The sequence below is a fragment of the Otolemur garnettii genome, unplaced genomic scaffold (assembly GCF_000181295.1).
Source record: "Otolemur garnettii isolate 467f Iridium unplaced genomic scaffold, OtoGar3 scaffold00011, whole genome shotgun sequence".
Taxonomy (NCBI): Eukaryota; Metazoa; Chordata; class Mammalia; order Primates; family Galagidae; genus Otolemur; species Otolemur garnettii.
In genome coordinates this window covers 32029877-32055919 of record NW_003852406.1, presented here as the reverse complement: position 1 = coordinate 32055919, position 26043 = coordinate 32029877, and the positions used below count along the sequence as shown (strand labels likewise).

Genomic DNA, 26043 nt, shown 5'->3' with positions numbered 1-26043 from the left:
TAACACAATAACTAAGAAAATGACATGAAGGCTATGTTAACCAGTTTGATGAAAATATTTCAAATTGTATATGAAAACACCATACTATACCCCATGATTGCATTAATGTACACAGCTATAATTTAATTTTAAAAAATCCATAATTGTAAAACCTAAGGAATTTAGAAAAGTGTAAGGAAGAAAGTAAAAAATCACCTGAAATCCCATCACTCAGAAAGAAAAGCCATTAATGTATTAGTGATTATTCATGCAGCCATTTCTCTATGTCTCTCTACATAGCCATATAAAAATAGATTCAATTTCATACAAATGGGATTGTACTACATACATGGTTTTGAAAATTTTTTTTCACTTGATGATATGTCATGAACATCATCTATGTCATAAGTACAGAGTTATATTGTCATTTTTAATAACTACATAGCATTTTGGCCTATGGATGAATTCACCTTGACAAGCTATCATGAGGTTCCTTTAAAGGCATAACATAGCAGGACATCTAAGAACAAGGTCTCTGGAGCTTGCTTTAAATTCCAGTCCCCGATTTTCCCGCTGTAAGACCTCTGGAAAGATGCCTAGCTCTTTGGCCCATTTCCTCTTTTGGAAAGTGAAGATGCTAAGAGTACCTTCCTACTCACAGTGCTCAAATTGTGTTTGAATTACTAAAAACAACTTAATTCACAGGAAATTCTTAAAACAGGGCCTGCATCCCAGTAAAGTCTCATTACATGTTATTATTATTTAATTATATTTCATTAACCCATCTCCTATTAATGGATATTTAGGTTGTTTCCAATTTTTCTACTATTATGAATTATTTCTGCAAAGCAATAAACATCTGCTACATCCATTTTGTCCACTTGTCAAGTGATCCCTTTAGATAAATTCTTGAAAATGAATTTTCTTGGTTTATTGCTATATACATAAAGTATTCAATGTGGTATTCGTTCTCAAACTGCTTTCTAGAAATATTGTACTAATTTACAGACTCATAAGTAGTGAGAAAGAATGCCCATTTTATCAGACCCTTCACCAGCATTGAATTTCATCAATATTATAAAATTTGTCAGCCTGTAAGTAAAAAGTTAAATGTTCTAAAATTATATGCATTTATTTCATTGCTTGAGAGGATGGCTATTTAGTTTTGTTTGTTGGCCATTTGTATTTCCTCTTTTATGAATTTCCTGCTCATCTCTTCTAGGCCTTGTTCTATTGGATAATCATCTTTTCTTAACAATTATAGAAGTTCTTTGTAAATTACCTACATTTAAATGTTTCTGTCATATTAGGGGTGCTGGATAAAATACAGGACATCCACTAGGTATATATCCAGAAGACCAAAAATCACACTACAGCAAAGATATTTGTACCAGAATGTTTATTGCAGCCCAATTCATAATTGCTAAGTCATGGAAGAAGCCCAAGTGCCCATGGACCCATGAATGGATCAATAAATTGTGGTATATGTGCACCATGGAACATTATGCAGACTTAAAGAAAGATGGAGACTTTACCTCCTTCATGTTTACATGGATAGAGCTGGAACATATTCTTCTTAGCAAAATATCTCAAGAATGGAAGAAAAAGTATCCAATGTACTCATCCCTACTATGAAACTAATTTATAGCTTTCATATGATAGCTATAACCCAATTATAGCCCAAGAATATGGAGAAGGGGGAGAGGGAAGGTAGGGGAGGGGGGAGAATGAGTAGAGGGAGGGTGTTTGGTGGGGCCACACCTATGGTTCATCTTTCAAGGGTATATGTGAATCTTTCTAAATGTAGAATATAAATGTCTTAACACAATAACTAAGAGGGTGTCATAAAGGCTATGTTAACCAGTTTGATGAAGGTATTTCAAATTGTATATAAAACCAGCACACTGTACCCCATGACTGCCTTAATGTACACAGCTATGATTTAATAAAAAAAAATAAAATATAGGACATTCAGCTAAATTTGACTTTTAGACAAACAATGACATACTCAACACTAAAAAGTGATTCAAAATCTATTTAGAATTCAAATTTAACTGGGTTTGCATTTCTATTTGTTAAATTTAGTAAGCCCAGTGTCATAATATAGCAAATTTCTTTTTCAGTTTGCATTTACTTTTGAATTCTGTTTATGGTGTCTTTTTCCATAAATAAGTTTATTTGGATGTTTTATGATCACATCTATCAGTCTTCTCATTTATAGTTTCATGAATATTAATAATAGGCTTTCAGAATCCTAGATTTATGACAAATATTTACCTACATAATCTAATTATTTTTTGGCTTCACTTTGTTACGTTTAATATTTGATGGATCTGGAATTTATTTTGGTCTGGGGAAATGATGATTAGTTATTTCAGTATCGTTGATTTAAAAGTTCATCTATTCCATCAACCTGATGTGCCACCTTAAACACTGCATCACAAAATGATGTGAAAAGCCTCACAAAAATTTGGGGCTTTTCATCCTGCTGCACTGAACAATCATCTCTGGGTCAGTAACGTGCTGATTTTTCCTTTGTGCTAGAGGAAGTGTATGGGATGGATGTGGAAGCAGCCAGGTGCAAAGGTTCTGCAGCCACAACACCTGCATCTAATCTCTGGCCCCCCACTTCTAGCCATGTGACCTTGGGTGTGACGCCCTACTGTGCTTCCGTTTCCTACCTGGAAGTGGCAACAGTATCACTATTCTCCTCATAGGGTTGTCGTGATGAATAAAATGCACTAATAGAGGTAGAACACTTCCTTAAATAGTAAGCACTCAGTCAATGTTGTATTTTATTTATTTATTTATGCATGAGTGCATTTTTTCATTTTAATATCCAGCAGGGCTAATTTCCCTTATTTTCTTCTTTATCGGCATTCCATTGCCGGTTCTCTAATCTTCCACAAGACACCTAGACTCTTGTCAAGGTAAAGAGAAAATCCTACCGTGGAGATTGCATTGAATTCACAGATAAACAATGGAGTTACAATCTTGTCTTCTTCCTGCACCAAAATAAGGCTTATATTTTATTTTTATTCTTTTATGGTATGTTATGGTAACTTTATTTATTTATTTATTTTATTATTATTATATCATAATTGTGTACATTAATGCATTCATGGGGTACAATGTGCTGATTTTATATACAATTTGGAATGCTTGGAGGAGTGGCTAGAATGCCAAGCGGGGGAGGCAGGAGCCGAGGCGTGAGCGGGATTGGTGTAGACACCATGGCTGGGATCACCACCATCAAGGCAGTGAGGCGCAAGATCCAAGTTCTGCAGCAGCAGGCCGATGATGCAGAGGAGAGAGCCGAGCGCCTCCAGCAGGAAGTGGAGGGAGAAAGGCGAGCCGGGAGCAGGCCGAAGCTGAGGTGGCCTTCTTGAACCGCAGGATCCAGCTGCTTGAAGAGGAGCTGGATCGTGCCCTAAAGCGCCTAGCCACTGCCCTGCAAAAATTGGAGGAAGCGGAAAAAGCTGCTGAGAGAGTGAGAGAGCTATGAAGGTTACTGAAAACAGGGCCTTAAAAGATGAAGAAAAGGTGGAACTCCAGGAAATCCAGCTCAAAGAAGCAAAACATATTGCAGAAGAGGCAGATAGGAAATATGAAGGGTGGCTCGTAAGTTGGTGATTATTGAAGGAGACTTAGAAGGCACAGAGGAAGAAGCCAAGCTGGTGGAGTTCCCTTGCTGAGATGGATGAGCAGATCAGACTGATGGACCAGAACCTGAAGTGTCTGAGCGCTGCTGAAGAAAAGTATTCTCAAAAAGAAGACAAATATGAGGAAGAGATAAAGATTCTTACTGATAAACTCAAGGAGGCAGAGACCCGGGCTGAGTTTGCTGAGAGATGGGTAGCCAAGCTGGGAAAGACAATTGATGATTTGGAAGATAAACTGAAATGTACCAAAGAGGAGCACCTCTGTACACAAAGGATGCTGGACCAGACTCTGCTTGACCTGAATGAGATGTAGAGCACCCAGTCCTGCCCTTCTGCAGGCTCTCCCTCCGACCCTGACTCCACCTGAGGCCAGCCTGCCTGAAGCTGACCTTTAAACTGAGGGCTGATCTTTAACTGGAAGGCTGCTTTCTCCTTTCGCCACCCCCTCCATCCCCTGCCCACCCTACTGCCATGTCTTTTTCACCAAACTGACTCTGTCTCTTCCCAGAAATTCCAGCTGGGCTAGAGGCTGAGCATCTTTGGGAACAACATTTAAGGGAATGTCAGTACAATGCAAAATGTCTTTAAAAGCATGTTGTGATGTACACATTTTGTAACTACCTTTTTGTTGTTGTGGCAACCATTTGTAAAACATTCCAAATACTTCCCCAGCTCTTGAAGCAGCAGTCTAATCCCTTTCTCACTTTTGGAAGATGACTTTTCAGCTTAATGCATATTGCCCTCTTCTTAGAAGAGGGGGAAAAGGTCTGGGCCTGCCTTACTGAGAACCAAACAGAGCCCAGGGAGAAACTCCCCTACAGACAACCTCACTGCTCTGTACGAAGTACCAGCCAAACCAGAAAGGTGATCCCAGGAGGAGTTAGCCAAAAAAAAGAAAACATCAAAAACATGCTGTTAAGGTTTTTAGCTTTAAGATATCTTTGGACAACTTTTATTTTTTTCATTAGAAGTGACCAAGTTAAGATGGTAAGACCTTTGAGACCAGATTTTTATCCTGTCTCTACCCCCTTGCCAACGACTCAGAGAATGGATCATGTGCTCCTTATGTTGGGTGGACCACATAATTGCTCTCCTGCCTTCTTAAAGAAAATTATGTTTTTGCCACTAATTTACCAATATGAAACTCATCTTATTACCCTTTTCTGGGTCCGAAGCTGCTATGTCTAAAAGGGCCATCTCCTTGTACTTTGCATTAGTCTGTGCTGGAGAAATCTTGAATAGCTCATGTACAAGACTTTGAATATTTTATATTATTTTGAAACCTTGCTTCATTTGGTTTGGGGCCCCCTGGCACCCCATCTGGCTGTGAGAGCTCTCTACAGTCTTTGAGCTGGCAGTGTACTGAAAACCTTTTAAAGTTTCTTTCCCTGCCCAGTCCCCACATTTTGGTGAGGCTTCTGTGAGTGAGGCCTGGTAGGTGTACACCTGCAGCTTATTGGCTCAAAATGTACTCTCCTTTGGTGTGGTGTCTTTGGGACCAATAGGGAGAAAGAGAAAACCAGTAGTGCAACTGTTTTGATACTGAATATTGATATGTGTCTTTTTGAAATAAAGAACCAGTCCCTCAAAAAAAAAAAAAATTGGAATGCTTACATCATACTGGTTAACATAGCCTTCACCTCACTTACTTAATTGTTGTTAAGACGTTTATTACTCTATAAATTTGACATGTACCCTTGCAATATGTACCATAAAGAGCTAAGTCTTCTTTAGTCCCCAGTACGGAATAGAAGTGGGTTGTTTGTTTTAACAATACAATATATTCTCTGATAAATCTATATTCCTAGCTGTTTATGGTTTTACTGAGAATGGGATTTTTCATTCACATTTCTAACTGGCTAGTCGGTGCACAAGAACACTGTTGCCCAGACACGTTAATGTGGTAACCTGTCAGTTCATTGGAAAAGGCTACTATTTCACTCATTCTCCAGTTTGAACTTTCCGACTAGACGATGACATCCACTGCAAATAGCAATCGTTTTTCTCCTGCTTTCCAATTAAATATATATACATATTATATATTTAATTTTTTTAAGGCACAACTTCAGTATTTTTACACCTTATTTCCTTCTCTTATCTAATTGCATTGACCAGACTTTCCAAACTGGTCTCCTGGTCTTGCCCCTGCCTCTAATGGAAATACTTGTCTGGCTAGTAAGCATAGTGCAGGCTTTGAGACGGTTGGATTTTTTTTCTTCTTTATAAACGATAAAGGGAGAGTGTGTGAAGGGAATGGTTTTGAAGAGCATGTGTGAATTGCCCAGATCAGTTTGTGCGCTTCAAGAGCTCTTGGGTCCCCTTCCCGCGCTGCCAACGCTCTGCCCCGGGGGCTGAAGTTTCTCTCTGCGTTTCCGCTTGAACAGCGTCCAGCTGCCTCGCCTTTAAAATGCCAGGGCGGCCGCGGCTCTGCTCAGAGCCCCCTCTCGGCTGCCGGCCCGGGTTCGCTCGCGCCGCTGGGGCGCTGACTCAGCCGCAGCCCGGCTGCTTCCGCCCAGCCGGGCCCGGGCAGCGCCCCCGGCGCCCTGCGCGCCCGCGACCCCCGCGCCTGGACGCGCCTCAGCCCGCGGTCCGCGGCCGCCCCCGGCTGGGCGCCAGCCGGGCCGGGACTCCGCGACCGCACGGGACGGGCCTCGCCAGGTAAGGACTGCGGGAGATCCTGGGACCCGCGGCTGCGGCGCCTGCCGGGCTGGGGTGCTGCACAGTGGGCTGCCAGGGCGTCCCGCGGGTCCCCAGCAGCCGGGCCGGCTTGGAGGATCGGCTCGCCAAAGTTAGGCTGAGCCCCGCCGAGGCTGTTAGGGGACCCGCGTGGACACGGGGCCAGCTCGGCTGGAAGGGCTGGAGCGGCGCGGCTGCCTCGGTGGGAGCAGCACCGGCTCCGCGTTGCAGCAGCCCCAGATGCGCTGCGGGGCTCTGGGCTCGAGAACCCGAGACGCGCGACACCGCGTTCGGGCGCGGGCGCGGTACTGAGCCATCACCTCCCGGTGTGGGGATCCTGGCCCCTTCGAAGGGCATGAGGGATGAGATTTAAAACTGAATCAAAGTTAGCAGTTCCTTCCTGTCGAGTTCAGCGCTTAACCCTCGAGTTCAGCGTTCTTGTGACCGACAGTAATAGAAGTGCTATTTCTCAGTGTACCTGATGAAGGTCACAATTGATGTAACTTCTGGGCAAAGTTCTGTTGGTGGCAGCCTTTCTAAAGAAACGTCACGGATCGGTTGGATTTTGTCCTCATCTATGCCAAAAAGCTTAATCCAAGCTTTCAAATATTTTTTCCATTGTCAGTGGAGAAGTGAGAAATGATTCTGGGAATGTTTGGGGGAATGTGTTCTAGAACTTCATCTGACAGTAGAGTCTCTGTTGCCCACGGGGAAAGTTCTGGAAAGGACACTGTTAATCCAAAGTGGTGCGCCTTCTCGTTAGATGCACAGTAGTGTCAGAACAGCCTGGGAAAAAGTCCCACGGCGGTCCCCATGCTGTTGTCACTGGGAGCAGTCTGAGCAAGGTCCTCATTAGCCTGTGGGTTTTCCTGAGCCTCCCAGGATTCCAACCAGATGAAATCTTACTCTTCACCGTCAAATATACATCCAGTGAATTAGGAGATCTGGTCCCAGAGGCTCTGGAGCGCAAGTCTTCCGCACTCCCTTCAGCCACATTAAGAGCTCCTCTTAAGATAAGCTGTAATGATCTGATTTGTAGTCTTTGTGAACCTGCAGAGTGGGTTTAGAACATCATAAAGCCAGAACACCCAAAGCTTTAGATGTGATTTATACATTGGATTTTGATTAAGGCAGTATTTTCAGGGATGGCTCAGCATGAAGTGTATACCAGTTTTAAAGACAAATGTGGAAGAAAAAACCTTACCTCCTTAGGAAAAAAACTGTTCTGAAGCAAATGGTGACATTTATCCAAAAGAGAAATTGTGGGAAGCTGTTCATTTATCTGTGTAAGCTTTGCATTCATATATTCTTGTTCCAAAGGATTGATTTCCCAATCACTTTTTCCAGTAATACTATTCATTATTGTATTTATGAACAAAATGCAAGTCATAAGTGCATGAAGTATAATGTGTCTCTGAACTCAAAAAAGTGTGGAAAATGTAGAAAATGTCTGGCCATTACATGTTTAAGATGTAAATTTAAAATAAACAAGGTTATGGGGAAGTGGGGATATTTTAAAAAATAATGTGAATCTTACTCAGCCTGAAAAAATTAGCTCAAATGGAAGTCAGGTTTCTGCTTGTAATTTATGATATAAAGAACTGTGTATCTTTTCAGTTTATTTTCTTGCTGGGTTAATGATAGAAGCAGCCATTCTGAATATATTGCCTTGCTAGTTAATCTTTCTCCCACAAATATTTACACTACCAGGGCACACTATCATAGCACCGGCTCAAAATTTGCAGCCCTAAGGTGGTTTGTTTGTAGCAAATTGTTCAAATTCAATACTATTTCCATGACTTAAATGGAAAATGAAATGATATCAAGGAAAATGTCCTTAAATTATCCTGTCTGGCCACAATAGAAAGAACAGTGTTTACAGAATTGACAGGGTTCCAAGACTCTGAGGTTACATCTTCTAATAAGTTCTAATGTAGAAAAATAGACCACAATGGCTCTGAATTTTGGCATTGAAAACTCTGGAACTGGACCATGTGAATGAATTTTTAGATAACTAATGTTCACTATTAAAGGTGACAGCATGTTCCACTATTTAAACTGCTTTGAAAGGAAATATTTCTAAAGTGTGTTATGTGCCCTCCACATTCAGAGAATTGGCTAATGGGAATTTGTGTGTTTCCTGATGATTTGGGATCTACTCGGGGATAATCAGTTATCCAGTGCACATAAAGGGAGAAGGAACCCAGTCACTGTGTCAGACAGATGAGCATTTAGTCCTGGCTCTGCCACTGTCAGATGACCTTAAGCAAGTTGCCTTTTTGACCTTCAGTCTTCTAACTTGTAAAACCCCAGGGTAATAAATACCTTAAATTCAGTTCCATTTATTAAGCTCTTACTATGTACTGAACATTTTTATATCCCATTATTTAATTCTCAGAGTAACAATTATTATCCCCATTTTCCTGATGAGGCAATTAATGATCAGAGAAGCTACTGGAATTACCCAGGATTAATTGAGGTGGGAGAACTGGTATCTAAAGTGGGACCATCTCATTTTGAAGGCTATGTTCTTCTCACCTGTGTTGTGCCTATTTCATGAGATTGCTCAGAGAGAAATATCTTTGATAGAGCATCAACATACCAAAAAAAAGTAGCTTTAGTTCGGCACCCATAGCACAGTGGTTACAGCACCAGCCACATATACCGAGGGTAGTGGGTTCGAACCCAGCCCGGGCCAGCTAAACAACAATGACAACTGCAACAAAAAATAGCTGGGCACTGTGGCAGGCGCCTGTAGTCTAACCTACTTGGGAGGCTGAGGCAAGAGAATCTCTTAAGCCCAAGAGTTTGAGGTTGCTATGAGCTGTGATGCCACAGCACTCACTGAGGGCAATAAAGTGAGACTCTGTCTCAAAAACAAAAGAAAAAATTAGCTTCACTTAACTATGATTAACAGCTCCACTTTGTCAGGATTAAATTAAATGAGAATTCATGTTTGGGCCCTCTGTAAATGGTTAGAACTCTATCAGTTATCTCCTGGAAGCTCCTCCCTGCCCCTGAGACTCAGTTTTCCCATTTATAAACATAAACTCAGAGAAGTATCACCTTCGTTGCTGGATTGCTGTGGGAATCATAGTTGAAGGATGCAAGAATTAGCACATAGTGGGTGCTTTACAAGCACCCTTGTGAACCTTTCCCTTCCATAGTCTGCTCCTGTCACTTCACAGTGGACATTGGTGCTCAGTAGATTTCCTCTTTGTGTCCTGGACGTACCCAGAAGGGTTCCTCCTGTGCCCCAGTGACTGTGATGCTTCAAGCCCCTCCAGATGGAGCCCACTTGGGAAGACCTAGGAAGACAATGTCATTGGTGGGAAGGATTGGGTGGGAATGCCTACCCCCAGGATCCTCATTCCACCACTTATCCCGAGAGCCACAGGCTTTTCATAGACCCCTGCTGCACAGAGGGGCTTCCATGCAAACGAGCATCCTCCAGGGAAGCTTGGGCCTCAGGCCCCCTAGTGGTGTCCTGCCTTGGTGCTGGCTCAGGACTGCTTTTGCCCCTCGCTCAAGGTCTAGTATGAAAGCAGAACTATGCCTCCCTGGCCCTCTGCTCAGGGCCACAGCATCATCCTGGTCCGCAAGTTGTTCCCAATCATGTAGCAAGAACAGGCCAAGACAAAGGAATGAAAAAGAAGGGCACTTTCCCACTTAAACTAGAGCTTCTCAGGCTTTCCCACTGAAACTTACAGGTGACATAAGATATCACCCTGGGGTCTCAGTAAATGGCCTCAAGGCACACATCTCATATTCAATATAGAGTTTAGACTCTGTCTTTATGGGAATTTTGTATTCTTCCCTAGAAGATCTGACTCCTAGTGTTTGGCCCCATTAAAACCCTGCAGCCTCCCACAGTGGCATTCCATCCCCGTCCTGAGGAAGGATCACTGAGGTCAGAGCAAGGTCATAAAGTCAAGACAGGGAAGTGTGCTGCCACTCCTGCAGTCCAGGCTGGTGGCAGATGTGGGTAACTACAACACAGTGTTCTTCCCATGGACATGAACTTTCACACTCAGGTGGCCACCATGGGTTGGCCAGAGGTGACAGGCACAATGACACCTGTTTGTCATTTAGAGGTTGACATTGATAGCCAAAAAGGGCCCTGTGCTGCACAGCCTTTGTCATCAGATCCAGCTCCTCTGGCTACCCTGACTTCTCTGTGGCTCACGTGGAGCTCCCTGTGCTCTAGAAGACTGCAAATAGATGGCATGCATTTGTCAGACTCCTTCTCTGGCTTAGAGTAGACATTTGCTAATCAATCATGGTACTCCTTCCCATGGAGCCAGAATGAGGCCTCAGAATCTTTCTCAATAGTTCCCTGGAGTTGGCTCCAGAAATGGTATTCAGTTGGGTACCACAGACAATGAGAAGACACTGAGGAGTTTTAAGCCAGGGGAATAATGTAGCCTTTCCCCATGTACCTTTCCTTCCCTCCTCACCTGCCTCCTCTGCCCATGCTATAAGCCACAGGGGCATCTGTAAAAACTACCCCTATGAGCCAAATATGCCCCAAGACTCCCATAACAAATATAGGTTACCCTGACACAGTGCTGTTAGGCCCAAGGGAACACACCTGTGCCCACATGGGCCTGCCTTCATTCCACCAGGTGTGACTTAGAGAGCAAGGACATCAGAGAGAACAAGACATGAGACGTGATTGGTTTGTGTCTGAGAGGAAACAGTTCAGGCTGGCACAGCATTGAGGCCCCATGGAGGGGGAATAGCTGCAAGCACCAGGTCCATGGAGAAAATGGGTTGGACCTGCCGTGCACGTCCCCGTCAACAGTATGGCTGTTCAGCTTCTAAGACAACCTTCCACTTGGAAAACAGTCTGTTGCCTTCAGTGTTCACGGATGTTTTGGAGGGGTGCTTGTCTTTAAAGGGTCAATAGGTTTAATAAATGGACATTCTGGATTCAACTCATGGAGCAGAATTGTTCAGTGATAGTCAAAGCATGTGTTCCCTTTCCTTGTGGCCCAGTTAAAATGTTAGTATCTTCACTCTCAGTGTCTGCAGAAGAACAGAGGAAAGTTACTGCCTTCAGCAGACTAATCTGTGAACATCCTGCCTCTCCCTGGTGGCCACATCTCCAAGTGAACAAGAACATTATTGCTAATCAATATGCATGCCCAGTGAAGTCCAGCTCTCCTAGAATTTGCCTCGTTCTTCAGCAGTTTCTCTGGTTTCTGAGGGTACACATCAGAAAGGTTAACAGGTTTCTATCTTAGTGCGGGGATTTGAGGGTCCCAAGGGTAAGACCACTGTCTACAATGGAATCCCTCCTCTACCACTATTACCCTCACCCTTCCAGGACTGTCCCACCCCACAAATCAGAGGCATTCCCCACCTGTGATTGCAAGAAGGGGACTTCTGCCTGTGCTGCAGACGGGCAACCAAAGTTAAATTAAAAGAACTGAACTCTTTGACTATTCCCACAAAACTAAAGGTTCCCTCTTAGAAGTACCTCAGAAGCACAGGGGATGAGGAAAGAGAGGCAGTTTACAGAAAGAGCTTGCTACATGTGAAATGCTGCTAAGATGGTGAGTGGGTGGGTGTGAGAGAGATCTAATAATCAGTACCATAGCTGGTAGACTCGCAAATTATGGGACCTTGGAGATGTTCACCTAGGGAAATATGGGGGCCTCCTATTGCCAAATTCTCCTGGCCTGGCTTTAAATCTTAATTCCACCACTGACCAAAGACACATCACCCCACTGCTCTCAGCTGCAGCTTTCTTGGGGGGGCAGAATGGAGAGCAGAATACTGACCTTCCAAGTTTTAGGAGGAGCTTACTGATGAGTATATGTGAAACTAACCAGCTCCATGCTTGTCACATACAGGCCTGGGGAAACATGTGTGGCATCTGAATCTGATTGTGAGAATGCACCTTACACGGTGAGAAGGCAGCAGAGAAATGCCCCCAGAATCAGCTGGAAGGCTTCCAACTCTACCCCAGTTCCCTAAACTGGCATATCCTGGCACAGAGCTGGTAAAGGACATTTTTAATAAACTCTGTGAGAGATTAGGTGAGATAAACTTTGGAGTCTAATGTTGGAGAATCACTGACCCAGCTTGGCCAAATTAACACAGTTTGCACACTTGCTTGACTCAAAACTTCCCCGAGGTCCATAGCTCATTCTGTCCAGACAGAAAAACATGAGCTCTCTTTCTCCTTCTAAACTCAGAGAGACACACACGTTAGCTCATGTAACGAGCGTCACACAAGGGCATTTCCTAATTTTCTGCTTTCACAAATGTCACAACGCAGTCGGCTGTCAGCATGGCCTGCAGCCAGAGCTTCCCTGTCCAGGCTGACGTAGCTCTGATCATCACTGTGCCTGGAAAATCACAGAAGGACAAACAGCAAGCCCAGATGTGATGCCATTGTGTCTTTTAACCCTTACTCCTCTGTGATAAAAGTCCAGAATTATTCCACTTTCAGCCTACATGTTGGGAAGGTTCTCTCTATCCTTAATCTGTTTTACTGCATTTTGTCTCACCCTTTATATAAAGTGAACTTTGGAATTACAGACCATCTGCTTCTTTGGAGGACAGAGATTTTAATAGCTTAATATCTGTGTCCTTTGGATTCAGAACAAGAAATACTTTTCTTTGCTTTTTGACACAGGGTCTTGCTCTATAATCCGTGATAGAATGTAGTCATCAAAGCTCACAGCAGCCTCAAACTCCTGGGCTCAACCGATCTTGCCTCAGCCTACCAAGTAGCTGGGACTACAAGCGCCCACCACAACGTCCAGCAATTTTTTCATTTTTTTGTAGAGGGGGGTCTTTACAAAAGGGGGGTCTCATTGTTGCTCAGGCTGGTCTTGAACTCCTGGACTTAAACAATCCTCCCTTCCCAGCCTCCCAGAGTGCCAGGATTTCAGGTGTGAGCCACCGCAACTGTCCTCAGAACAGGAAATATTTACCATTTATTTTATGTGTACTTTTTGGGAAAAATATTTTTCTGATTATATGAATTACAGATGTGCTATGTGGGAGTTATGGAAATGCTAAGAGAAACAAATTAAAAGAAGAGAATATCAACTATCTATAATCACAGACATATAACATTTTATTGTTAGTACTTCCCTCAGTTTTGACCTCCTGGTGGTGGTGTTGTTTACATGTATTTAGCTTTTGCTACAAAATCAGAATTTGTGAGAATGAAACCCAACATATTGTGGTGAGGAACACTGGTGACTGAGATCGGGTGTCTGGGTAGCACGAGGCCATCCAGGGCAGATCTTGGAGAGAGTGGAGTTTGACAAGGGCTTTGAGCAACAGGCAGGATTTGGGTAGCCGAGATGGGCAGGTGGCAGTTCAGGTAAACTGGGTGGTGGCAGAAAGACACAGGGGTGGGAAGGAACAGAGCCTCAGAGTAGTTTTAAATATATCCATAAATTTCTTGACACTTATGCCACCAAGAAGTGGAGTCCACACCCCTTCTCCCTTGAACCTAGCTGGGTCTTCTTGGCTGCCTCAATGCAAAAAACGCGGTGGAAGTGATGTTATGTGACTTCTGGGGCCAGGGTAGGAAAGGCCACACAGCTCCTGCCAGGCTTTCTGGGGACACTTGCCCTGAGAGCCCTGAGGCCACCATATGGAGGGCCCCCAAAGAGAGAGATATGTCTGAGGATCCCCAGCTGTGGGAATATCCCCAGCTCAGACCCCACACATAAGGGTAAAGGGACCTTCCTGAGGTCCCTTCAGCCCAGTCTGAAGGTAACTTCATGAGAGAAGTCCTCAGGAGAACCGCCCTGCTGAACCCAGTTACCCTTCAGATTTGTAAGCAAAATAAATGATCATTACTGCTTTACAAATAAAGAACCAGAATAGCCTCTTAGGGAATAGCATTTACTTGAAGTTAACTCAAGATTGCTACAGGCAAATGTGGCTGACAGTGCTGGTTGGGGTCAGAGCCTGGAAGCCTCGATGTCCATAGCACTGAGGGGCATCAGAGGCTCCAAAATTCTTGCTGTGAGCTTTCACCTGAGGAGGGACAGAATAATAGCTGCTGGTATTGGAATTATCACCCCTGTCTGTGGAACCTGCCTTTGCGAGGCTGGAGTAGCTATGAGAGGTCTGAGGCACAGGGGTGTGAAGGACTTTGCCAAAGTCCTGATGTGGTAACTGGGACTTGGGCTGGGATTCAAAGCCCAAGGACTGGGGCCAGGCCCTACCCTCAACACCACGCTCAGCTCCAGTTCAGAGGAGGCTGCCGGACTGCAGATGGGACCATGTGCCTAAAGGAACTTTACATAGTATAGGAAGCCTGCTAGTGTTGGGGGCTGAACTTGACCTTCTATGTGGGAAAGATCCAGCCCACAAGGCCATGGGCCAGCACCATTGCATCACCAGGAAACATATGAGAAATACAACTCCCTGTCACTTATATCACCTTTGCTCTGACCACAGAAAGCAGTGTCTAAGTCTGATTTGCTCTTTCCCACGGCCAAACTATGCAAAGCCTCCAGTCCCTGCTGGCTGGTCTGCCCTGCACCTCTCTTTGGTGAGCCCTCTGCACAGCTCAGAGGAGAGCCCACCTGATCCCCAACAAGGGTGGTCTTTACTCGTCCTGAACTAGAGACTCTGTCTTATGTGTGTGATGCATGTCCACCTGGGAGAATGGAGTCTGGCTTTGTCTAGGTGGCTCTCCCAGCCAGCCCTTGTCAGGCTGTGTCTCCTTGTGGTTCAATTTATGAGGAATAATTTAAGACTCATCACACCTTCTGCTCACTGTGATGTATCCTTCAGCAACGTGTCCCTCACTGTCCTGAGCACAGGCTCTGGACATAAATTCTAAGCCCATATCTGTTTATTTAAATCTTGCTTGATGAGCTCAGAGGAAAGAAGGCATTAAGAGAGTATGAGTAGGATTATTTTATGTTCAGCAGAAAATAAGCAGATGATTTCAAGGACTCAGAGCAGAAAAACTAATTAACTATGGTTGGATTGTTCTCCCCATTTGCCACATCCTGGGTGAGCAGGATGTGAAAAAGACCTCTCTCCATGGATGCAGAGATGCAGGAGAAGGCAGAAGCCTGGGCGATGTGGAGTGCAACTCCTCATGGCCCTCCAGGTGCCTCAGAGCACCCGGCCCCAGAATCCACCACTGTCTTCCCCTCATGCCAAATGTTCTTCTGTGTTGGCGGCTCTGTCTAAGCCAGCAGCCCTAGAAGAGGGAGTGCCATGGTTCTGTTATCATGAGAAGGGCACAGAGACTCGGGATTGGTGGGTAAGCCCTGCAGGACAGTGCACCTGCATGCTCTACCTCACCACCCCAGCTCGTAGTTGGAGGCATGGTTTACTCATGAGGGCAAGGACGGTGAGGCCTTTGTATCTGAACTTGGCTTTAAATGAAGGAAGCATGATGATGATGGTGAATAGTCTGAATTCTTTTAATGCCTCTGTCCAAAGCATTAGCCCTGGGCCATGTGGAGGCCACAGAGAGGGCCCCCAAAGCCAGGCCATGAAGGGCAGAGGTGCTTCTCTCTGCTTCCTTCCTGAATGAAAGGAGGGGGTTCCAAGGAGTCAGAAGATTGGCTGGAAGGAGCTGCAACCCAAGGGGGCACAGATGAAATCTCTTACAAGGGTCCTGACCTCCCTATACCACAAAGATCACAGGTTCTAGCTCCTGGTCTGCTTCTTTAAAGTTACACACACATGAGGTGACAAAATGAAGTGCCTGCTGAGGCTCAGCAGATGATGGAAATGACTGCCCCAGGTTCAGGCTGTTTCTGAACCATAGGACAGCAATCCTCGGTCTTTTTTGTCACCCCAGAGACTGATTTCATGAAGACAGTTTCCCACAGATAGGAGTGGGATTCAATTCTTATAAGGAGACTCTCACATGCACATTTTACAGTAGTGTCTGCTCTCCCATGAGAATCCAAGGCTGTCCTCCCCACCCCATCTGACAGGAGCTGGAGTTCATGTGGTGATGTAAGTAGTGGGGAGCGGCTGTTAGCACGGATGGAACTTGCTCACCCTCCACTTACCTCCTGCTGTACGGCCAGGTTCCTAAGAGGTTATAGACCAGTGCCCATCCCTGGCCTGGGGCTTGGGGACCACAGCTATGGGAAACAGTACAGACTGAGGAAAGTGGCCCCATAAACAGTCAAAGGGGTGCCAAAGACTCAGCCCCAGCTGCATGTGGCTCAGCAGAAATGCAACCTGGGTGGAGCTGGACAACCTTCCAAAAGCAGAAGCCCCACATTTTATGTGAAGAGCTGTAAGAACTAACTTTCAAAATTAAAACCACCATCCAGCCCAAACGTGAGACTCTCTTTGCCCAGGTCCACCAGAGGCCCACCATCCTCTGACCTATGATTTAGATGCAACCTTGGTGTTGACTAGTGAGTTGACTAGTGAGTTCTGGCCTGGCATATTTTGAAACTTGGAGGGGTGGAACATTTTTCGAACACAGTCCCCTGTGCTTCCCCAATTTAGAAAACAGATGATTCAGAGTGGTTCTGGTTGAAGAGGAGTCTGATGGGGCCTCCCCTTCCTGCCCGGCACGTCAAGGCTTCTAAATTGTTTAACCTATGGCCCAGGCTACAGGAGCCCCCACTTGTGGGCCAGGAGGGTTTCCACAGATTTCAAAGACATCCAACTTGCCACCAAGTCTTGAGAGCACATAGCATCCCCACCTGGACTATGAGAACTCCCTTTAGGACCTTCCTGCCTTCCTGCCTCTCGCAGAGGGGGCAGTCACTCTAAGTGGCCAGGATGCAGCTCACATTTCAGCCTCTCTGTCTTTCCATATGGTGCCCCCCCAATCTTCTCAGCCTTCAGAGCACAGTAACAGACCCCCGGTTATTTGCCTCTCTGAGCCCCACTTTCTGCTTCTAAAAAACAGGAATCCTCATCCCTGTCCTGCCCAGCTCACCTGGGTGTTAGTAGAATGGAAAGTGGGATGTGGCAGGAAGAGTGTTCCAGGTGGGGAAGGGAGACATGAGAAAGGGTTTATGATAGCTTTGCCTACCTGGGTTTTTACTGGTGGGGTGGGAAGAACTTGACTTTGGTGTTTCCGCTACTCCTTCCCCAGTCTGCACTAGGCAGCCTTCTAGGAAGCAGCTCAGCCTAAGGTGCTGTGGGCAGAACAGGGGTGCCAAGGAGCAGCTCTGCTGCCCCTTGGGCAAGTACACCTGACCTCCATGGGCACTCACCATCTCCAGAGACATGAGGGCCTATTCTGCGCCCCCAGCTGCATGCAGGAAGGTGGGATGCAGAGCCAAGCCAGGCTCACTGTCCTCATTGTGCTTGGCCACTGGCACCCAGACTGTACCAAGGCAGAGAATGGGGGATTAATGGGGGCATTCCCAACCTCATGGCTGCTGAAGCCTTTACATGCTTGAGCATATAAAGCCAAGACTCATCAGAAACCCAAGGGAGCGGGGCAGTTAAGATCAGAAGAGGTTGTATTTGAACTTGGCCTTGAAAGATTTCCTATGGGGAATGGTCTCCCTAGCAGAAAGGTCTGTTGAACAAAGGCATGGAATGGGAACAGTCCATACTGGGTCTGGAGAACCATGTATGAGAAAAGAAAGAGCAGAAGTCAGGAAAGTAGAAGGAGGGAGGAGTGGGAAGGGGAGAGGAGGGGAGGGAAGAAGGAAAGGGAAGGAAGAGAGGAGGAGGAGAAAAGTAGGCGGTGTAGGGAAGGAGCAAGGTGGACTCCCACTGCTCTTAGGGAATCTACACAGTAGAGAGTTGAAAGGCCTTCCCTGCTGCCTTCTCCCCTTCCCAGCCCCACTCACCTTCCCAGAGCAGGATGTCTCTTAGTGGGAAATCTCAAATGATGCCCCTACACATTCCTACTGCCCTGAGCCCCTGAACCCTGACTTTGGCAGCAGGTAGTCACGCTCTGGGGCTTTGTTGCTCACAAACACAGGCTTAGCTCCCCAGCTCCATCTCTTAGTTACATTTGGCTGGCAAGAGCCCCCATCTCTGGGGATAACAGACCATGGTGAGGATGTAGCACAATGCTGGGTTAAGGATTCTGTGAACAGCAGCTGGTATTTGCTGTGTCTCAGCATTTTCTACGCAGTAGAGCTTGTCTCAGTAGAATGTGTCTCCCCAGTGGTTCCCCTTGAGGACTGGCACAGAGGAGAGTAGAAACCAAAGGCAGCCAGCTTCGGCCTCTAGAGTGTCTGGGTTCTGGCAAAGCCCCAGGACCTGGATTTGGATTCATTCTGCTGCCTGCTTGTGAGAAAACATCCCTCATTAAAAGCTATTAAGCCTTGATTCATTGGATTTATTTTTACTTACATTTGCCACTGATGTTTATATCTTGTACAAAGTGTCTCCATTAAACAGATGCATTTTCAAGAACTCTTATCAATGAAAGGATATGACACAAATTAGCTTCTGAAATCCCGTTCCCTTTAATAGATCTGGAAAGTTCTCAGGACTTCCAGAAGGGAGTCGTCCAGAGAGACTTTCACCTATTAGAAACTGATTGCTAAGAACTTTTTATCTGGCAGGGGGGTGGGGAGATGTTGGCAGGTATACAACAGTAACTCAAATGTGCAATTCAATTTAACAAATAGTGCAGGTTTGTGAATTGCTATTAGGGGACACAAGCCATGTCCCCATCTGGGATGCCTGTCAGAACAGGTAAAACAATAGAGTTGGAAAGAGAGAGAAAACTTGGTCCTACTTGGGGATAAGGGACCCAAGTTTATGCCATTTGGACAGCCCGCCTTAATAAAGTAATGCAAAATTATAAAACAAAATTAAGTACAAAAGTGAATACATAGGATGAGAAAATAAGTCACTACAAATTACAAATAATAAAAAAGATTTTAAAACATTTTAAATATAAAAGATAAAAATACTATAGACATCACAATTTCCATAAAAACTTAACATAACTTTTTTAAGTTCACTACTTGTTTAATCCACCTTTATGATAGTTTTACTCCTCCCCTTTCTTGGCTACTTTGAGCTCTTCATATTCAACTACTTTTGTAAATTCACTTCTATAGAAAATAGAAATGTCGGTCTTCTTGCATAGTTGATCATTCTTTTATTTTCATTGACTTACTTTAGAATGGCATCTTTTCACTAAAATTATTTTTGAGGAAATTTCTATCGAAGTTCTTTCAGGTATGAGCTGTAAGATTTCTGGCATGTCCAACTTTTTTAGGCACTAACAAATTGTCATTACTACTCTGGATCAACGGTAGTCACAAACACTCTGTCTTTGATGTCCCCACTAGAGTAATGGGGTAAGAGCTCCATTTTGACTGCATTGGTGACAGTATTTCATGTCAAACCAGCAGGAATTTAATAAGGGCAGTATTTCAGACCGTGGGGAGAGCATGGGCCAGGTGGGGTGGGGGGTGGTGGTGGTATGGTCTGGAATGTCCAGGCCAACTCAGGGGACAGTGAAGTGAAGGTCTAGAGACTTCACAGGACCAGGTCGGGAGTGAGAAGCAAAGTCCACTGCTGGCAAAGGCTCTGGAAATAGACTTGCCTTCCCTTAATTACAGAACCAAAGGCCTCTCTGTGGGTCTCAAAGCTTGTGAAAGCCAGTGGAGTATATTCTTAAAATCATTAGCCAGCAGATAAACCTTGGTTTGAATCCTCCTTGCCACTTAATAAATAGCCCATGAAACCTTGTTTTAGGTGACAGCTTTATGTAAAAGTCTCTAAGAGCCAGATAAATATATACCATCAAACTCAAACCAAATGTAGCCCAAACTCAACTTCTCTTTGGCCTGATCCCTCAAATGCTGTAGATCTGCAAAGGCCTCCAGACTGGAGGGGAATTGAGCCCAGTGGTAAGGTGTTGGGACAGAAAGGGGCAGTAGTTTACGTTAAATGCAGTTGATGCCTTTGAAAAATTTATGAAAATATATGATCATGTGAACATACTGTTTGGGTGCATGCCTCCCAGGGTCTTAGAAGGGTCCATGCAAGTAAAGGGCTCTGGATCGTGAGTCCCCTTAGCTTCATGGTAAATGCACCTCTGAAGTAGGACGCGGGAAGTCAGGGAAGGCTTCCTGGTCAAGGTGGCAACTGAGCCAGGCCTTGGAGACTTGTGCTGATTAATGAGGATGGACATTCCTGGTTCAGGAACAATGGACAAGAGAAGCTGAGTTATCATGGGGATTTGTATAGGAGGGGAGAACAAAAGGGCCTTGAATGCCTGACAGAAGCAGTTGGACTTGATTCTGTGGACAATTGGGAGCTGCAGCTGATTAATGCAGCCATCTGGGATGGGCCATCTGGCATAGGATGGAGAGGTGGGCTGCAAGAGACCATGGACAATGGATGGAGAGGTGGGCAGCAAGAGACCATGGACAACACCTGGGTACAGAGGGCTGTGTGGCTCAGGAGGAATCTGGAAAGTAATAGCTGAGTGGAAAGGGCTTCAGAAGGCAGAGCCGCAGAGGTGAGAGAAGCGCTTAAGACCAGAAGTTCAAGACCAGCCTTGGCAACATAGTGTGACCTCATATCTTAAAAAATTAAAAAACTGGAGGAAAAAGTATCCAATGTACACACCCCTATTATGAAACTAATTTATACCTTTTATATGAAAGCTATAACCAAATAGCCTAAGAATACAGGGAGGGGGAGGGAGAGGAGAGGGGGGAATGGGTGGAAGGAGGGGGTTTGGAGGGATCACTTCTGAGGTTTATCTTATAGGGGTACAGGTGAATCTTTCTAAGAGTAGAATGTGAACGTTTTAAAGCAATAACTGAGAAAATGACATGAAGGCCGTGTTGACCAGTTTGATGGAAGTATTTCAGATTGCATGTGAAAACCCCACACTGTACCCCAGAAGTGCATTAACGTACATAGTTACCGTTCAATAAATTAAGAAAAAAAAATTAAAAAACACAGGTGTGATGGTGTGTACCTCTAGTCCCAGCTACCTGGGAGGCTGAGGAGTCTGACATTATAATGAGCCATGATGATGCCACTGCACTCTAGCTGAGGCAACAGAGTGAGACACTGTGGGGGGGTGGGGGGAAGGGGAGTCAGAGAAAGGGAAAGACAAAAAAAGGAAGGAGGGGGGAAGGAGGGAAGGAAGGAAGAAAGAAAGGAGAGAGGGGAGGTAGGAAGGAGAGAGAAAGGAAGGAAGGAAGAAGGACTCTGACATCTGAATTTCATGTGATTTTCAATGTGTCATGATTTCAATCTTTTATTTTTTTTGAACCATTTAAAAGTGTTATCTCATCTTCAGGGCCTCACAAAAACAGGCACTGGGGCTGCATGCATGATAGATTAACACAAAATAATAACAAGCAGGGGGCCAAGGGCTGGTTTTCCATCCCTGACCTTACCCTGTTCTAAGGCAGTGGGGATGTCCCAAAGGGGCCATGATGGTGCGCTCCCACACCACTCAGGGTGATCCCGCCTGTTCCACCAAACACGTTCTGAGAACACTGGTGCTGAGAGTCTGAACCTGCAGGATCTCATAGGATTCCCAGGAAAGGTAGGTCTAGCTGGAAAGCTGGTTGAGGGATGTTGGTGCGGTGCTTGCTAGGGGCAGGAAGCAGACGGTCTTCTCAGGGCCTCACCTGCATTCATTCTCCCAGTGCCCACCACCTCCCCACGAGGGACTTGCTGTTGGAGCCCCGTTTTGCGGACAGCTGGGGTTTTAAGGGATAAGAGATTTGCTCCAGGCCACCCCCGGAGGAGAGCCAGAGCCTCATTCAAGCCTGTTGGGGGTTGGGAGGTGTTGGTAGGATCCTGTGTGGATAATGAATGGGAGGAGGCTCTGGGTCTTAACCTACAGAACCACACTATGCCCATCGTGTGAGCTGAGAGCAGCATCTTGGGATACCCAGTAAAGATGTCCAACTGACAGCACCGGCCCCCAGAGAAAGGACAGGCTGAAAATGGAAACTGGGACTTGATTTCCCTTGCAGCCTTCCAAAGTCTCATCGTGCCACTCTCAGTACGCCTCTGTTCCTGTCAACCAAGCCCACAAGTAGGTTATGCAAATAAGCACAATTTAGGGCGCCTCCCTCTGAGAAGCCGCGCCCAGGCGGCCGGGCGGCCAGCGCTCCTCCAGGCGGTGCGTGCACGCCCGGGCCTCGGATGGGGAGGCGCCCGCCCTGAGTCCCTTCTGCAGCTGTCCTCGCGACACCTCCCAGAAAGAGAAAGTTCTCCAGGCCTCTGGGGCTCAGGCTCCCTGTTAGGTCCCTGACAGCACCTAAGGGTTGACTCCAATGGGCGCTCTGAATGGAGGAACACAGGACCCCAGCACACTGACGCTCCACCTGCTTGGCCAGGCAGGGAGTCCTGTCTGGGGATCTATAGCCAAACTAGTGCAAGAGTCCACGCTCCACCGTCCTCTAAGGAAGACCACCTGGGGGGCAGAGGAAGAGCCTGGCTGTGAGACACAGAGGTCGTGCAACCTGCCCAATGTCACGCAGCCACCAAGGGGCAGAGCCGCTACTCAAACTCTGGGGGACCGAGCCTCAGTCTGCTGCTTCTGCTACCTCATTGGAGAAGGCCAAGGTCAAGAAGTGAGGAAAAAACACGGCAGGCCTGTGTCCACAGCTGGTCTGAGTGATTATGCACTGTTGGGGTACCAGGGTGGGAGGGCAGACTCCTCCATGCAGCAGTTTTGATAAAAGGGTAAGGTGACCAGACATCCTGCTTTTGGCGGGACAGTCCCGATTTTTAACAATTTGTTCTGCATCCCTCAGCGTTTTAAAAAAGTCCCGATTTTTGGAAAGAATGCACAACAAGCTGGGGAACGTGGAAGAACAGGAAGCGAATATACAGTTTTTAGCTGCCATGTGGCTATTTCGCCAGGATATGAGTTATATATTAATTTTGTTAATTTTGTAATGTTAAACTTTAACAATAACAAATAATTGTTGGGAACTGATTATCAAGTACTGTTTATCAAAGTTTGCATTGTTGTCAGGTCCTGCGCCCCCCCCAGCAACAATCCCCCCCTCCCACCCCACCTTCCGTCGGTGGTGTCCCGCTTTACCAATATTAAAATCTGGTCACTTTATAAAAGGGGCATTTCAGACATTTTAACACAGGTGACTTAACACAGCACCATCAAAAGAGCATGTTCAAATTGTGGACTTGTGCACAGTACACAGCCCATCCCAACCCACCCCAGCCCTGCCTTGGCCCTGATTCTTACCCATTCCTGCCCTAATCGCCCTACTAATCTAGCACATCACTGGGGTTAAAATAATCATGTTTAATCATTTGTTTTCCATGTTTAATCCAAATGCCCAAGTCTCAGGGGAACAGCCTCCCAAATGTCAGGTTTCCATAATCAATCCCTGTCCCCAAATCCTTCCCCCCCCCCCAAGAAGTTCTGAAATGCAGTGAATTGAGACATCTGGGGTTTCTTTGCTTTCTGATTTCTGCCTGATGCTCTGCACAAGGGACCTGAATCCTCCAAAGCAAGGGCTAGCTCTGCTGGTTAGGACCCAGGCTCAGTAACTTGTTCAAGGTCACTCAGCTTCTCCACAGCAGACTTGTTTCTGTTCTGAAGGATGGGATGGAGGAGTAGGCAGGGACCCCCATGATGGTGACCCCATTCCTGAGCACTTATGGAACCCCTGGGTGAGCCCTGTGGATTCACAATGGCTACAGGCACCCACAGAGATGTGTCTGTCCTGATAAACATCTTACAGATGCAAATAAATCCTATGACATGTGCACAGCCACTGCAGCTGCCTGCCCTTGTGGGTCCATTAATTTCAGAGAGATTAATTACTCCCTGAGACAGCCAAGTCAGTTGCTTGTGGCTTGATGTTGTTGGTCTGAGTCACTGTGGGGTGCATGGCTTGTTGAGCTCCCCAACCCCCTGTCCCCCAGGCCTCTGAGGGCTGGCAGGATCTGAGCACAATCTGAGCCTGGTGTGGTACAGCCCCCAGCTCACTCTGGGCAGGGAGTAATGCTCCTTGGGAGACTTAGCCATTGAGGGATGCCCCCTCGTCAAAGCAGAACAGGGACTATGCTCTGGAGAAGGCATCAGCAAGAGCCAGGCATGCTTTGAAGTCTGGAGGGCAGGAGCATCTTGTCCAGCCAGACTGGAAGATGGGCACCCAGAGAGGGAAACCGTAAGAACAAAAGTACAAACAGCTTATACTTTTATAGAGTAAAATTTTATTTTACTCTATGGCAGATACTAGGCCAGGTAATTTAGACATACATTCTCATTTATTCTTCTCAGAGATCCAATAAGATTCACTGGGATATTATTATCCCCATTTTATAGATAAGAAAACTGAGACTTGAAAAAGTTACATTGCTTATCTGAGTCATACTGCTGGTAGTCATGGCACCAGACTCTGAGCCTGGGTATTATGTCTCAGAAACTGAATCCTTTTTTTTTTTTTTTAATTTCAGAATATTCCAGGGGTACAAACATCTCAGTTATATAATTTGCTTTTGTATATTTTGAGGCATGGTTATAAGTCTTCCCTTCACCCAGAAAGTGTGCAATGTACCTGGTAGGTGTAAATTTACCTATCCCTTCCTCTCCCTCCTGCCTACTTGAATTCCATCGAGCTTTGCTTCCGTAGTTATACATAAGTGTTGAACAACTAGTGTCAGTTTAGTACTGGGTACGTTTGGTGTTTGTTTTTTTAATTATTGCTGTACTTCACTTAGAAGAATGTCTCCATTGGGCGGCGCCTGTGGCTCAGTGAATATGGCGCCAGCCCCATATACAAAGGGTGGTAGGTTCAAACCCGGCTCCAGCCAAACTGCAACAAAAAAATAGCCGGGCATTGTGGCAGGTGCCTATAGTCTCAGATAATTGGGATGCTGAGGCAAGAGAATTGGCTAACCCCAAGAGCTGGAGGTTGCTATGAGCTGTGACCTGCTGTGACCTGCTGTGAGCTGCACCCTCTACTGAGGGTGACAAACTAAGACTCTGTCTCTAAAAAAAAGAAAGAAGAAGAAGAAGAAGAATTTCTCCATTTCCATCCAGGTTTTTATAAAGGATATGAGGTCAGCATCTTTTCTTATGGCTAATTAGTATTCCATAGTATACAAACACATTTTATTAATCCACTCTTGTATTGATGGGCATTTGGGCGGTTTCCACATTTTTGTGATTGCAAATTGTGCTGCTATAAACATTTGAGTGCAAGTGTCTTTTTTATAAAATGTCTTTTTTGTCCTTTGGGTAAATACCTAGTGTAGGATTGCAGGATCAAATGGTAGGTCTACTTTTTCATTTTTTAAGGTATCTATATACAAGTTTCCATGGAGGTTGTACTAGTTTGCAGTCCCATCAGCTGTGAATGACCATTCCTTTCTCTCCACATCCACACCAGCATCTGTTGCTTTGGAACTTTTTGATATGGGATTTTAAAAATGACAATCAGAGTAGAAATGTCAGCTCTATTTCCTAAAATGTCTGAGTTAGGTGATATCTCACTGTGGTTTTGGTTTGCATTTCCCTGATGATTAAAGATGTTGAGCTTTTTTTTTTTTTAAATGTGTTTTTGGCCATTTGTCTATCTTCATTACAAAAGTTTCTGTTCTTGCCTTTGCCTACTTTTTAATGGTGTTGTTTGATCTTTTCTTACCAATAAGCTCGGGTTCTTTTAGATTCTGGTTATCAGCCCTTTTTCAGTTCTTTAGCAGGCAAATACTTCCTCCCTTTCTGTAGGTTGTCTATTTGCTCTATTGATTGTGTCCTTCCCTGGATGTTTAGAATTTTTTTAATTTGATCAAGACCTGAATTCTTTTTTTTTTTTTT

At 45.4% G+C, this 26043-nt stretch overlaps 1 protein-coding gene and 1 pseudogene across 1 annotated transcript in view; both read left to right on the top strand.

The window, feature by feature from the left end:
• The first annotated feature begins 3212 nt into the window (after positions 1-3212).
• On the top strand, positions 3213-4451 carry LOC100950884 (annotated as a pseudogene).
• Positions 4452-6097: 1646 nt separating this feature from the next.
• LOC111723410 (cortexin-2-like) overlaps positions 6098-26043 on the top strand; it is a 57402-nt gene continuing 37456 nt past the window's right edge. The window contains exon 1 of the mRNA XM_023510063.1: positions 6098-6299. The gene's annotated coding sequence lies outside the window, so the exon portion shown is untranslated. The remainder of the gene's footprint in view (positions 6300-26043) is intronic.